The sequence below is a fragment of the Canis lupus genome, chromosome 19 (genome assembly GCF_011100685.1).
Source record: "Canis lupus familiaris isolate Mischka breed German Shepherd chromosome 19, alternate assembly UU_Cfam_GSD_1.0, whole genome shotgun sequence".
Taxonomy (NCBI): Eukaryota; Metazoa; Chordata; class Mammalia; order Carnivora; family Canidae; genus Canis; species Canis lupus.
In genome coordinates, this window is record NC_049240.1 from 5236505 (window position 1) to 5252632 (window position 16128).

The 16128-nt window shown below is 33.7% G+C and overlaps 1 long non-coding RNA gene across 1 annotated transcript; it reads left to right on the forward strand.

Annotated features, from left to right (window-relative positions):
• Positions 1 to 409: 409 nt before the first annotated feature.
• LOC111091045 lies at positions 410 to 3670 on the forward strand. Its single transcript, XR_005373746.1, has 3 exons — positions 410 to 855; positions 3124 to 3163; positions 3478 to 3670. It is a non-coding gene; the product is annotated as an uncharacterized LOC111091045 (long non-coding RNA).
• Positions 3671 to 16128: the final 12458 nt, after the last annotated feature.

Below are 16128 nucleotides of genomic sequence, written 5' to 3' on the forward strand. Positions count from 1 at the left end.
ATTATTTTCTGTGATTATAGTCTTGGGCTTTCAGTTGCATGGCCTATTTTTGAGCATAAAGTCATTTTTTTTTCAGTCTCTTAGCAAAACACAAAGATTTTGCTAAAATGAATTAACTCTGTGGTTGATTGCCTCCCGACTTCATATTCTCTCAACTGCAGCTCCTGTCTTTTCCAAAGCACAATGCATTGCTCCAGGTCATGCCCCAGTAAGTCACTGACATATCTTTAAATGTGCTTGCGTCCATCAGTTCATTGGGTGGCACGGCTCTGTTCCTCATTGATTCTTTTCACACAACCAGCTTAGCAAATCTGAATTCAAATAAGCAGCACTTTGGTGCTGATGAAGTCGCTATTCTGCAGCACTTCCATTTCATGGCAACAGCAGAATGTTGATGGCACTGGTAAAATGGAATCTGAGTAAGACTTCCCACATGTTACTGTTCCATATTTCATTGGGATTTGTATCTTGGCTCCTTAACTCTTAGCTTCATCAGGGATTATGTCCCTTCTTTACATATCTAGATTATTAATCTCTGTTATATGTGTCTATCCCATATCTAATCACTTCCCTTGAAAGTTTCTTGTGTTCTTATGTCTGAGTTTTTTCAGAACCACTGCTGCTTGTCACCCAGGTGTGAAAGCCAGAAGCCATATATACTTCCTTTTTCAGTCTTAACTAAACATCCTCTCACCCTGTCACTCTGTAAGTCCTGTTTAAACTTCTTGTGTTCCTCAAATTACTCTTTCCTTTGCTTCACTGCATTTCAGCCCTTCGGTGACTTCCTATTTTTACTCAGTAAAAGCTGAAGTCCTTTAATGACCCACATGGTGGAAAACAGAGCATTGTAAAGTGGTAAGCTGGGGGGATTTGGGGCACAGGCACATTTAGTAAGAAAATAATCTGAAACGGACACAATAGTCTATGTATGAATCTACTGCACACAATTAAAATTGCCTTTCATTATAATCTTCCTGTGGATGATGTTTCTTTGCATCAACTCTGCCTCTGGAGCCATATATATCCACTTGTTAATGATATACTTGCTAGAAATTCTGTTTTGGAGAATCTTCACAGAAAATTATAATTTTTAGACTGCAGTTCCTTCCATATTAACTTTTATCCTCATTTCAACCCCAGGTTGTCTAATGGATTTTCATTCTAATTTTATGCATGCCATATCTTTTTTGCATTGTTCTTTTAGAATGGCAAATGTTTACCTTTCATTTTTTTCTGGATACAGCAGTAGAATAATTTCAGAAGTGTTTACTTTCTATAAATCCTCAGGATGATTTCACAGTCCCTCCACCTGCCCCCCCCCAACCCCCCACTGTTTTTTTTTTTGTTGTTGTTGTTGTTGTTTTGTATTGTTCAGCAAACAAGAACAGTCTTTTTCTTGCTTTACTCATTCTTAGATGAGCTCCCACGAGTGTTGGTTTTGGTTAAAAGATAAATGGTTGGAAGGTACTTGCCTCAGATCACTGTTGTCTTGGTGATGGTCACAGGCCCCTCTAGATCCACAGCTGGAGTTTAGGTTGACTGGTCCAAATGTTAGTCTAACACTTGATTTCTGGAAAATATTCTTCTCTTAAAATTTCCTACCTCTACTACTCTAAAAAGACATGAAAAGTAAAGAAAGCCTTCTATTCTCTAAACTCAGTATCATTAGGTTTGTATTTTCTCAGAAATATTGTCCATTACTTATGGAATCATTTATCCCAGGAAGCAATAGTGGTGACATCCCATCCCCATCACCTTTCTTTTCACGGCCCTCTCACTACTTGGCTTATTCCAGGTTGTTGACTTTAAGACTAGCTATTTCAGAATTGACGTACAAAGCTAAAAGGGGATGGAGAAAGAACTCCCTGCCTCAAAAGTAATTAAGAAGACAAATGCCTATTTTTTCTGACTGGTACGAAGTTTAGATCTAAGGCAGTAGGTAACTCGCCACTTTGTGACTCTGTGTCATGAGATGAAATCTGCATATTATTGAAACAGAGCTAGTATTTCCTAAAATCAGTGATATTTTTCTGTTAACAATAGTCCCCCAAATGTTTATAGTAAGTTGTCTTTGAGTCTTGTTTTTAAGGTTTCACATTTTCTGAGTCATTTAAAAATATTTAGGAATCTGAAAGAGGTGAGCCAGATAACATTTAAGCTGAGAAGTTTTATGGTCTTGGTTTGGCTCCCTTGTTTTGAGATGAATTCCCAGAATTTCATTGCAGTTTTCCCTTTCAGAACTCAGTTGTGAGAGTAGAACACTCAGGGTGATCTCTGTTTCAAATGTAATAGTATATAAATTGAGGGTTGCGGACAGTTCAGCCATATTGTTTTAAAGCTGTTGAATTGGAAATATTTCTTACCATTAAAATATATTTTAAAAAAGTGACTTCAACTAATTTAATTTAAAAACAATGCTTCCTTAATAGAACACTACAGATTGTGTAAAAAAATTGAATGTCATTTCAAGAAGGTAGATATAATCATAATAAAACATTTGGCAATTGTGTGCTTGATATTTAATATGTGTATAAAAATAAGGCATAACTCAATTCAATCATCTGGCACAGAGATAAACTAAGTACTGAACTTAAATTTGAGATCTGCAACTGTAGGCTCTGTTTGTAGCCCCTAATAAGGAAGTTTAAAATTGCCAGTGGAATAGAGAACATGATTTCTGACCTTAGGAAATTTGCAGTTTGATGGATATCCCAAACTTTTGATGTTATGCAGACCAAATAACTCAATATATTTTTTAAAAGTAAAACCAAACACATAGCTGATCCTTGAAATGCTGATTTTTCAGCACAGATCAAAACAGCAATAAACAGAGAGGAAAAGGAATATTTTCCCATGAAGGGTAAGTGAGTTGAAAGAACTTACACTTTGAACATTTCATCAAATCAGTATGTTTTAAATGACTAATCTGTTCATAGATGTTTGCCTTCTCTTAGTCTTGACTACACTGAACTCTCAAAGGCCAAGGACTCGTGATACTGAATACATAGTAGACATATATTAAATGTTTCTTGAATAATAAACAACGAATATGTAATGTTATTAACTTAAAATAAGGAAACATGATTGACTTGCATCTGAAACTTTTTTCTATTTTACTTTTAGATTTCTTTAAAACTTTGTCAGACTCCTAAGAAATGTACAGGTGAATAAACCATTTTTATGCTTTGTTTAAACAACAGGCAGATTATTAGTGCATTAAAAGTCACGCCTTATCATTAATCTTTTAATGTCTACTAATCTTATTTGCTGTTTTCTTATAGTAGAATCTGCTATCAGAGGTTGTCAAAGGTCTTTGTAACATGGGTTTTTAGCTTAGCAAAATCCCAGCAGCATTTTGTTTTCCCCCAGATAACAAGCTAAGAACCTGGGAACTTAATCTGAGATTTTTAGATGCTAGGTTAATCTCATTTGCCCCTCAGGTCAGCTCTTTACTATTCTCTGTTCTGTTCCCATAAGGCTGATGCGAGTGTACATTACTGGCTTCCAACAGAAGAACCTATGCAGCAGATTAGAAGGATTCAAGAGTGGGAGATAGATACAGCTTCTCTCCAGGAAGCTCTTCCCTGTAACTATACCATCCTTTATTTCTCAGGCCGAGCCTTGGGGATCTAGAAACAGTGCTGTGATCTGACATTATCACTAAGTTTCTTTCCATGTACCCTGTGTACTTGTTTATTAATATTCTTTATTAAATCTTTCTAGAATAATCATAATTGGAGTATTCATTCTATTTCCTATTGGGAGCCTGAAAGAAAAGAGCTTTCTTATTTTTATACTCTATGCTATAATATCAAAACATCACCTTTCTCAAAAAGAGTCTGACATGTTATGATTTTAAGACAAACTTTAGGAAAATAGTTAAAGCACCATTAAATTTTTTAAAAATATTTTAATTTATTTACTCATGTGAGGCATAGAGAGAGGCAGAGACAGGAAGACAGAGAAGCAGGCTTCATGCAGGGAGCCCGATGTGGGACTCGATTTCCAGACCCCAGGATCATGCCCTGAGCCAAAGGCAGACGCTCAAGCACTGAGCCACCCAGGCGTCCCACCATTACATTTTTATTTGATTCACTACAAACCTTTTTTTTTTTTCTTTTTCAAAATGAAATGATGAAACCACAAAAGGATTTTTCAGTTGGTGAAAGATTTTTTTCCTGTCTCATTCCTACAAGTGTATTTATCAGAAAGAATGCAACTATCATGCATTATGAAATAAAATCATTCACTGGGAAATGCTCACAGACATCTAAATTAATGAACTAAATCTGTCAATTTCAAAATGCTAAACTCATTGGATTTTTCAAGGAAACGAAATCAGGTCTGCTGCCTGAAATTTTTTTAGAAAGACAAAACATTCCACTGAAACACTGACAATTGATATTGTAAAATCTGTTTTAACAGTGCATTGCAAGACTTTTTATTAGTGTTGTATAAATCAAACTGCTTCATGGTATTTTTATTCATCAGATTTTAATTTGGGAATGTTATCCATCCTTGAATTCAGGCTGTTTAAATCAAATTATATTCATGATCTACAAGTAAACACGATCCACATTAATCTTTTGGTTATTTGGTATTTTCTTAATGCCTGTACAACAGCCTTTATATATCATATGCTCTTGCTTATTGCTACCTTAGATGTTTTCTTCAAGTTGTTTGCCATAAGAAAAAATTCATTTCTGTATCAGGATTATGAGTGTCTTTGGTTCACAGTTACGTACTTCTTTAGGATTCTCCAAAGCACATGTTACAAAGCAATGCAAGCCCTACAAATGTGTGTTGGTAGATTTCAGTGATTGGATACTCTGTAGCATATGCTGAATTCTCTGATTATGTAATTTCTAGGGATATAAAAATAGTTATTTGAATCCAGCTTTAGAAAACATGGAATATTGGCCTGAAAGAGACTATTATACCTCTATTCAGGAGCCTGTTGGCAGGCGTTAAACTGCATACCTTGTAACCAACTCTGCTTTAAGCAGGGTGAGGAATGCAAAAATGAGGTACAAATGAATCCGTGACTTCAATGAGTTTGTATTATAAATTGAGAAATATGGTAGGCCCCTCTACCCTTTTTTGCTTATTCAAATTTAAACATTTTTGCCATTTGGGAGGAGCCCTCATAGAGTAAGTTGTGTTAAGAGTCAAGGCTCCACTGCCACCATATTGAAAATAAATAAGCTAGATATTTCTTCTTTTAATTGCTGGGGAGGGAAGATATAACCTGCTGAGACTTTGAATCTAAGAATTTAATGCAAAAATATAGGGAGGTTAAGACATTATTTTTGGCTTTGAGGTTGAGATATTGTAGCAGTAGAGATGAAGAGTACATCTTATTCAGACTGTTTTTGGAACCAACCTGGACTGTTTTCCTGTTTGCTAGCATCCTTGGATCCTGCTTCTATCCCAAGCCTGGTTCTACAGGCTTCATTGATTCTGCAAATTCTTTTTATGCTGAAGTTATCTCGAGTTGCTTGCAGTCAAAAACTTGAACTGATGCATAAGATAAAAACAAAAGCCTATGCGAAACATTAATCAGTGCTTATATATGAACACTTTTGTACTGAATCAATTGGACCCAATCTGTTGAGCTCTTACATGTACTAAATCCACAGGTGCTGCTGATGTTCTTGCCTTGATTGGTGGTTATGAAAAGAGGCAGATATAGGAACTTAAGCAATACTTTGAGTCAACTCTTGAATGTCTGGCCCACAGTTAGATCAAAAATATTTCAGGGGTGCCTGTGTGGTACAGTTGGTTAAGCAGCCAACTCTTGGTTTCACCTCAAGTTGTGATCTCAGGGCCCTGGGATTAAGCCCCAAGTGGGCTCCATACTAAGCATAGAGTCTGCTTGAGATTCTCTTTCCTTCTCCCTCTGCCTCTCCCGCTTGTACATTCACTCTCACTCTCTCTCAAATAAATAAATAAATTAAAAAAAATATTTCAGTGACTTAGGGCAATGTTTACAAAGGTCAATATTAAATCAAATGTGAATTTAAATATATCAGGTTGAGTACAAGCAACAGAAATTTAAGGTTCAAAGTGCTATAAAATTATTATATTTTTGTATAAAGAGGTGTTTTTATTTTTCTTTCTTTTAGTTATTTAATTATTTTATCTATCTCTACCTCTCAATTTCAAAAACAAAATAATCATTAAGGCCATTTTTGTCAGTTCAAGTTAAATCTCATAATTTGGCTGAAAACAAACAAATGTTTGTGCTTTAGATTTAATTAAATTAAGCTCAGTTTAAAAAAAAATTAAGCTCAGTTTTATTGAGTTTCTTCCCATTTGCTAGTCAGTTCTTTAGTAGGAGAAGAACAATGAATGATAAATAGGAGGAGATGCTTGGGCTTCAAGAGGCTTTCATCTTAGAGAAAAAGACATTTTTTTCTTCCTTTCTAGAGGACTGTGTGGGCTTCATCCTGAGGTATGAATGCAAACTCATCTGTGGGAAGGTGGGAAATGCAAATGAAACTTCAAAAATATTGACTTAGAAAAAGAAATATTGACTCAGGAATATGCCCCTCAAAGATTAATATTTCCCATTTAAAATTGAGAGGTAAATTACTTTTTGTCAGAATTATTAGATGTATTTTATAACTGCTTTTGTGATTCTTCAGGAAGGGGAAATAATCTTAATTATTAATAAAGAAAAAATCTAGGAGCACCTTGTCTCTTGAACTTAGAGCTGTTTCTGCATTCACTCTCAATAAATTCTTTATGCAAAACCACTATTTAATAATATCCTTTAATGTGTAACGTTGTTTTAATGGTTGCAGCTCTTCCATGGACAAGTTTCTTTAAAGAGAGATATAAGAGACTGAGATAACAAAATTCTTGGTATAACTTTGGTTCTTGTGCTTATCAGCTGTGTAACCTTTTAAAAGTGCAGTAACCACACCCAGTTTGCCTACATCATATGCTTGTTGTAGGATGATATACAATAATTAACATAAAATTTCAAATGAAGTGTGAAATGCTACAAATAGAAGCAATTATATTTTTTAGTTTAAAAATGATGCTAAGTAGAAAATGGTACAGTACATTTATCGTTTAACAACTAATCAGTTTCTTATAGTCCTTGACTTTGAAGACCTTGTAATTTCTTAGGAGAGAAAGACAAGATTTTGCATTTACCTTACGCCCAACAAGATATACTTGACACAGATTTGTCATAGAAGTGTTCAACAAGGATTTATAAAGAGGTAAATCTGCTTCAATGCAGCTTGCCAAAATGTGTGCCATGACTGTGGACTAAGTCAACTTTGAGGAGAGAGGATCCTTTTTGCGTTTGTAACCTATTTTCAGTTTGCACAAGATTCTCTGATGTGTTAGGAGCATCCTAACTACCTTCCATACATTAGGAAAGAACCTTTAAAATTATCCATTTTTATTTATATTGTCTGCAATATACTATCCCCCACAGTAAAATGTGGTCTCTTAATATCAGATTTATTATTTGAGGTTGAAGAAATTGTTCTGATGGTTTTTTTGTTCTTCTTAGGACTAGTAAACATAATGCGTTCTATTTCTGTGCATGGACTAATTTAATAAAACTATCAAATTGTAATATTTTAATTATAAGCATAATTTAGTTATTTAAAATTATTAAATTGTGACAAACAAGTATTCTTCTGTCATCAAAATAGTCACTGTGGTTCACTATTGATCATCTTAATGATTAATTTATTAATCCTCCCAACCCATTTAACAATGGCTTCTGATTTGTTACACTATGATTTTGGAATTATACCAAATTTCCATTATATTTGGGATATCAGTAATTACAGATTGAGAATTCAATGAGCATGAAATAAAACTATCATAAATTAAACACTTAGAACCATTTAAAGCGAATATATATATATATATATATATATATATATATAGGTCCTATATTAAAAATATTCTACATTAATACCCATGCAAAATTTTGCAGAATACAAAAGATTGCTCCTCTTCAAATATATGTAGGATGCCTTTTCATTGTTAACTGGTCTATTAAAATTTTAAAATTCAACACAGACACAAGTATTCAACACAGACACAATTTCCAACACTTCATGCCTCCTCTTTTAGTAGTTAAAAATACACATTAAATAGTCACGATCACATTCAGTTTTGTGTATATTTTTACTGAAGTAACATGATGAACTTTATTTTTTTTTTATTTTTTTTTTTAACATGATGAACTTTAAAACAAAAATAAATGTATTAATCTACTACTCTTTGCTTTTCCTGCATTATTATTTCATTATTATTATTTCCTGCATTATTATTATTATACCAGTTTATTATGAAATCCAGATGAGATATCATAATAGGAAATGCCATCAACAATGGAGTGTCTTTTTTTTTTTTTTTTCATGGAATAGACTAGCTAGGTATCTTAAAATTCTGAGATTGCCTTCTCATGTTTTATCTACCACAGGATCTCCTCTTCTTGCTGGATAATGTTTCTCATAGACATACTTACATTTTAGTATTAGAAGAGTCACAAAAATGCATCAGAGCAATTAGTTTAAATATTTAAACAAGCAGTCCAACTCATATTTAACTGGTTTTTAATTATTAGGACAAAATATATTCTTTTGGTTAATTTTCATAGATTACCAGCTTTTGTTCAAAAATTAAATTAATTTGCAGGAGTAGTAATATTCTCTAAAGAAGAGCCTACGAAATATTTTTTCTGATGAGTTTCGCATGCTGTGGTGAAAAGGTATGCTGGAGACTTGAGTTCAAGTAACACACATCCACACTGTATGTAGTAAGGCGTAACTTTTCACAATACAATGGGAGAAAAAATGATCTTATAAAACTTGTCTGGGACCAAACCTCTATTACATGATGGAGTTCATGATCTTCTGGGAATAAATTAACTCTCCTGGTACAAAGCTTAAGTTAACACATGATGAATTTTAATGGGAATAAAACGTGTTTAGGAAACTGCTCCTCATCCAATTCTAAATTGACTATGAAATAGATTAAATATCTTTAAAAATGCATTAATTTCTTTTTGTATATAGTTTAACAATGGCTATTGAATAATTCTCCTGTAATTTGAATAATTATTGAATACTGAATAACTTTCCTATAAAGTATCTCTACCAAAAATTAATCTTTGAGTTGGATTGGGTATTTTTTTCTTTAATTTTTAAAGAAGTTTTAGGGGATGCCTGGGTGGCTAAGTGGTTGAGCATCTGCCTTCAGCTCAGGGCGTGATCCTTAAGATTTTATAACAGCCTTTTATAAGAAGTCTTTTGTAACCATTTTCTTCCAGTATGTGGTTTGTCTTCTCATCTCTTGACGTTGTCTTTTGAAGAGCAGTTCTTAATATTAATGAAGTTCAGTTTATATCAATTTTTTCTTTCATGGGTCATGCTTTGGTATTATATCTAAAAAATCATCACCATGTCCAAGGCCATCTAGATTTTCTCCTATTTTCTAGGAGATTTATGGCTTGGTATTTTATATTTAGGTCTATGATCCATTTTAAGTTAATTTTTATGAACAGTGTAACTTCGGTGTCTACGTTCATTTTTTTTCTTTCTTTCTTTCTTTCTTTCTTTCTTTCTTTCTTTCTTTCTTTCTTTCTTTCTTTCTTTCTTTCTTTCTTTCTTTCTTTCTTTCTTTCTTCCTTCCTTCCTTCCTTCCTTCCTTCCTTCCTTCCTTCCTTCCTTCCTTCCTTCCTTCCTTCCTTTCTTTCTTTCTTTCTTTCTTTCTTTCTTTCTTCTTTTGTATGTGGATGCCAGATGTTCTAGTACCATTTGTTGAAGAGATTATCTTTGCTTTATTATATTACCTTTGCTGTTTTGCAAAGAGCAGTTGATTATATTTCTGGATATATGATTGTGCTATTCTGTTCCATTGATTCTCTGATTAATTGTAGCTTTATAGTAAGTTATAATGTCAGTCTTCCAACTCTGATCTCCTTCTTTTATATTATTTTAAATATTCAGGTATTTTTCCTCTCCATATAAACTTTAGAATCAGTTTGTTGATAACCACAAAAATAACTTCTTAGAATTTGTTCATGGTTTTTGACAATAAATTATATTGAAGAAATTACCTATATGGGCCAAGTTAATGACAAAAAAGATTAATTATTCCAGTAATTCAAAATTCAAATCTAGTAATACATAAATTATTGTTGAATTTTTAAATTAAATTCACCTGGCTAGCGAATTAGTCACTAGCATTGGCTCAAAATGTGAGGCAAAATTTCCTTATGAACTTAATCAGCTGCCCATAACCAGAAGACATTTATCCTGTGTTTGTTCTCAATAGTGTCTTTATTATCAACTTGGGATGTTAGGAAGGTGATAAAATAAATATAATAAAAAGAATTTAAAAATGTTTATACTATATTTGAGATGTATGGAAAGAGAAATACAACAAATGTGAAAAACTAATCCACCAGAGAAAAGAGTTTTGCCTTCCAATGGTGAGAAATATAGGGATCCCTGGGTGGCGCAGCGGTTTGGCGCCTGCCTTTGGCCCAGGGCACGATCCTGGAGACCCGGGATCGAATCCCACATCGGGCTCCCGGTGCATGGAGCCTGCTTCTCCCTCTGCCTGTGTCTCTGCCTCTCTCTCTCTCTCTGTGTGACTATCATAAATAAATAAAAAAATTAAAAAAAAAAAAGAAATATAACAGTATAAGATGTAAAAATATCAGTATGTCGATGTTTGGGTTCCTCAGTGTATAGTGTTTTAGTTAGCATAAAAAAAGAATGCAAGAGCAAAATGAAAAGCCTATGTTAAAAGGGAAGTGCATTATGGTTACATTGTTATTGCATACGTATTAAGGAATTTGTGTACAGAAATAACCACTATAGGTTTATCCTTTATTTTTTAAATTACAGATTAAAAAAAAAACTCCTACAAATCAAAGCCTAATTCTTTTTTATACTTTTGAGTTGGGCATGAGAAATTTTTAAGTTTTGTAAACCTGACAGATTTTAGTAATAATTTTCATTAAAACATTGGATCATGACTGGTCCCATTTAAAAATTCATTTAAACACTTTAGGGGCACGTGGGTGGCTCAATCAGTTAAATATGGCATCTTGATTTTGGTGGCTCAGCCTATGATCTCAGGTCATGATCTCAAGATCAAGCTCCCTACTGGGCATTGAGCCTGCTTATAATTCTCCCTTTTCCTCTGTCCCTCTCCCACCTCTCTCTCTCCCCCTCTCTTAAATAAATAAGAATAAATAAATAAGACTTATTTAAACATTTTATAATATTTTAAACTACATTTATACATTCAATATTCAGTTTAAGTAGCTCAGTTTTTAAAAGATCTTTCTGCATATTTAAATAGTTAGAAATGCAATACATTACACAGAATGAAGCTTAGTCTCTTTGATATTTCAAAATTAAATATAAATATTTTTGAATAATCACACATCTAAATTACTGTATTACATACGTACCTTGAAGTCACAGAATTCCTATTCTCGTCAGGAAAGAATGTTGAATATCTGGAAGGAACATAAAAAACTACTGGGTACAGAGCTCTGGGCAATGTCAACTAGACTCACAGCATTATAGTATTTTTGTGGAGGGGAGCAATTTTGATTGACGGGTGTACAATTTGGTAGAGACAGAGGTTAAGTTGTAGAAACTGATAACAATGCAAGTTGTTGACCCCAGAAATACAAATCATTCCTGTAAATGACAATATAAATGAATTCAGTCTCATAGGTAATAAAAATCTCTGCCAGTCAAATTTTCATTTGAACTGGTTTTAACATCTTACAGGTTCCCTTGGCAATTAATAAATTAAATATAATCTTTGATAGTAGTCATTTTATATTTTTATGAGAATCATGGTTTTACTCTTTTGGAAATTCTACTTTAACACTAATAGGACAACACTCTAACACTCTAGTAGTTGACATAAATTATCAAAAAAAGGAACAATGTCTTTCTTAACACAAAACTAAAATATCAGTGTCTTATTTGAACTTTACTTAGCTTGTTTTCTTCTCAGAGTTGAAAGATAGATACTAAAAAACACAAAGTAATTCAATTAAATCATGCACTACCAGAAGTTTCTTCCTGGTAAGACCTGAAGCTACAAGTATTCATAGATTGTTCTCATCCCTAAAACTATTATGTTGAGCTCTTTTTTTAGAATTTTTAGAACGAGCTCAATTGGTCTAAAGAATCTTGTTTCTGTTAACTAATGGCACTTCCTCCGCTTTCACCCAAGTTACTCACTTGATGGAACTATACATTGTGTTTTCTCTTAAAGGACAGAAATGTCAGTCTCAACACCTTAGAACCTGACGAGATTCTAAATTCTTCTATATTTTCAGTACCATTCTATTTCTAAGGGTATTTAAAATGCTATATAATTGGTTTATAGGTATTTTTACACAAGTTTTTTTTTTTTTCTCTGTTAAGTTCTACTGACAGGTTGAATTCTTAATAAATACACATAGATTTTTTTTTTACAAATATTTGATAATTTTAGGGGAGACAGGAAAGCTTTACAACATAGATAAAAGTCTTTCAGGGCTAAGTAACATAAACATTTACAGGTTTTATAAAGATTTTCTGGATTAAAAACTGTTGCTCTACTTCTGTTAAAAATGCTTTTGGTATTTTGCAGGGGCATGCATTAGATCTGTAGATTGCTTTGGGTTGTATGGTTATTTTAACAATATTTGTTTTCACCAAACGTGAGCATGAAATAACTCTCCATTTTTTGTGTCATCTTTAATTTCTTTCATTAGTCCTTTATATTATCAACAAAACAAAAAGACAACCCACCAAATGGGAGAAGATACTTACAGCTCAACATCAAAAAACCAAATAATTCAATTTAAAAAATAGGTAGAAGACTTGAGTAGACATTTTTCCAAAGAAGATGTCCAGATAGCCAATAGACACATTAAAAAGATCACTCGTTATCATGGAAATGCAAATCAAAACTGCAATGACATATCACTTCACACCTGTCAGACATGCTAAAATAAAAAACACAAGAAGCAAGTTTTGGTGAAGATATGGAAAAAAAGGAACCCTCATGGGAATGCAAGCTTGTACAGCTACTGTGGAAAACAGTATGGAGTTTTCTCAAAGAGTTAAAAATAGAATTTACTGTGTAGTCTGGTAATTCCACTCCTGAATATTTACCCAAAGAAAACAAAAACACTGATTCAAAAAAATACATGCGCCGCTATGTTTACTGCAGTATTATTTACAATAGTCAAGATATAGAAGCAACCTAAGTATCCATTGATAGACGAATGGGTAAAGAAGAAGTTTATATAAATATACAATGGAATATCGCTCAAGTAGGAAAAAAATGAGAAAAAAAATGTCTTGCAGATGGATCTAAAGGGTATAATGCTAAATAAAATAATTCAGAGAAAGACAAATACTTAATGATTTCACTCATGTGGATTTTTAAAAAGATTTTATTTATTCATGAGAAACACACAGAGAGAGGCAGAGACACAGGCAGAGGGAGAAGCAGGCTCCCTGCAGGACCTGAACCCAGGACTCTGGGATCACAACCTGAACCAAAGGTAAATGCTCAACCACTGAGCCATCCATCCAGGCGGCCTTCATGTGTAGAATTTAAGAAACAAAATGAACAAAGAAAAAAATATAACAAAAAACCTCAGACTCTTAATGATAGAAAAAAAACCTGGTGTTTGCTAAAAGGGAGATGGATAGAGGAATGGGTGAAATAGGTGAAATAGATTAAGGATACACTTATCCTGATAAGCACTCATTAATGTATGAGTTAAGTAAATCTTAGAAGATCTATTAGTTTACTGTTATTAGCCAAATGATATGAAAGAAATCACAGTGTACCTATGAAAAATGGAAAGTTCATATATTTAAGATATTTTACATTTTTATTTCTCATCCACTCAATTACCATGAATGTTTACAAAAACCAGTACTTGACCTTCGGTGGTGATTTATACCCTTATTTTAAGCCCAGAAATGACACCTTTATTCAGTATGGGTTTGGAAATCACATGGCACTCCACAGGCCCTTTGCTTAAGGGAGACCTTCAGGGCAGTTGCACTGGTTTAAGACAATAATGAGCTCTCTATAAGGCTGACTATGGAAACTTATCTGTCATCCTGACATGTTAGAAGAAATCTACTGGAAATGTTGGTGGCAAGAACATGAAATGGACTTGTTGCGATATAAGATATCCAAAAGGAGATACATTTAAAGACATCCCATTAATCAAACTGACAGTGGAAAAGCCCAAACAGAAAGAAAAGTACAGATGTCTTACTAAACTATGGCTCATTAATTTTTCTTTTTTCCCCCCTTTCTTCTTCTGTATTTCCTATTGCAACATTTCTTGAGTCTGAATATAATCAGTTTCATGGGGATGATTTAAAGCTTGGCAGTTACATTACACAGCAATTTATTTCAGAAATAATTAAAAAAATCCAACCTCACTCTTGAGATTTAAACTTATTTTTTTTCTAAGCTAGGATTAAAATAGCATGTAATGGAATGTACCATGGGAGATCTGTAAGGGTTTCCACAAACCAGTGGAATCCAAAGTGTTAATGAACCAAATGCTTTGCAAAGGATGTCCTACCACATGTTAGTCAAAGTGCTCACTCTGGTATTAGCAATAGCAAAAGTCGAAACACAATGTAAATTTTAAAAAGACCTTAAAACCTTATTTTTAAGTATTATAACTGGTAAACAAATGTAACTCATGAAATGGGAATATGAAGATCTTTTATTATTTTTTTCCTACTGACATTTTATTTGTAGTTCTAGTTTTTCCCCCAACTAGATAAAAAGACTACCTTGCTTTTCTTGTGAATATTAGGCATAAGAAAATTATTTGGCCACTTAGTCTTACAGGAAGCGGAATGTTGGGAGTTAACGTGCCTGGTCCAGAGCAATAGTAATACAAATTCAAATTCCTTTTGGGTTTCCATCTCTTGAGCTAAGTCAGGTTGTAATGAGACAGAGCTGGCATGGTCAGGCTCTTCTCACTCTCCTATGTCAGTTCCAAGCTCTCTGCTTATTTAGCCATGACTTCTGATCCTTGGAAGGAAGGAAAATAGAAAAGGGACAGGAACAGTCATACTTATTTGCCACTATTCCGGCATTATCCCTTTCTGAACCCACTAGACTCTCCTCAGTGGCTGTCATTTTTCTTTTGAGAATGTTCCCATCTGCCACCCCTCAATTTCAATGGATTAGTCAACTGTGATGTTTTTGATGAGGTAAATGAATTGCTGCTTTCCTGGTTCCTTGTTTGTTCTTCAGTGGCTATACATTCAGTGTCAATTTTACCTTATTTCTGCAAAGGTTTTTTTTTTTTTTTTTTTTTCCTCCAGATGGTTGTCTTGTCAGTATCCAGCATGATCCCACACCAACTCTTTCAGCTAATTAAAGTCCATATTTGGTCCGAGGAAATATTCGTTCTCCTAGAAAATTCTGGAAATGAAATTCTGCTAAAAATGTGGCTCATGTTCTGCTATGACAAAGAATCTCTGCCAGTCCTTCTATCCATTTAAATTTCTAAAGAATGACTCAGACACCAGTTTACTGATCACCCTACAAATAAAGGATGTTGACCAAGCTTTTACTGAACACCTTTGAAGCCTTTACATGAGGCTTGCATTCGAGGGGAAGCAAACTCTGTGTTCTTTGGGAGTGGTGAGACTATAGAGAAATTCTTTTCAAGTAAACCCTCTTTGAATGTCATTTATTCTAACTTTCTAGCCATTTTTCTCCAGAAATGTGTGGTTAACTAAGACTATATGACTGGTGTTCTTACAACTTCATTATATGCCCTGCATCTGGGTCTCAGATCTTAATTTTGAAAACTTAGCAAATGGTTCCAGCAATTTAGCTGAAGCATAGACTAAGAGAATTCCATTTTAAAATCTAGACCAAGATAACTTTAGGAGACAAAACACATGGGGATGGTCCTTAGTCACATTTCTCCCCCAAGTTCCTCTTCAATAACTTAACAGTTGACCAAGTAGAAGAATAGTGGATTATCAGCTATTAAGATCACTCGTCCACCAGGGACCTTCCGTTGCTTCATAGACACAAAGACGTTTCCTGCTCCTCATTCTCATAAAT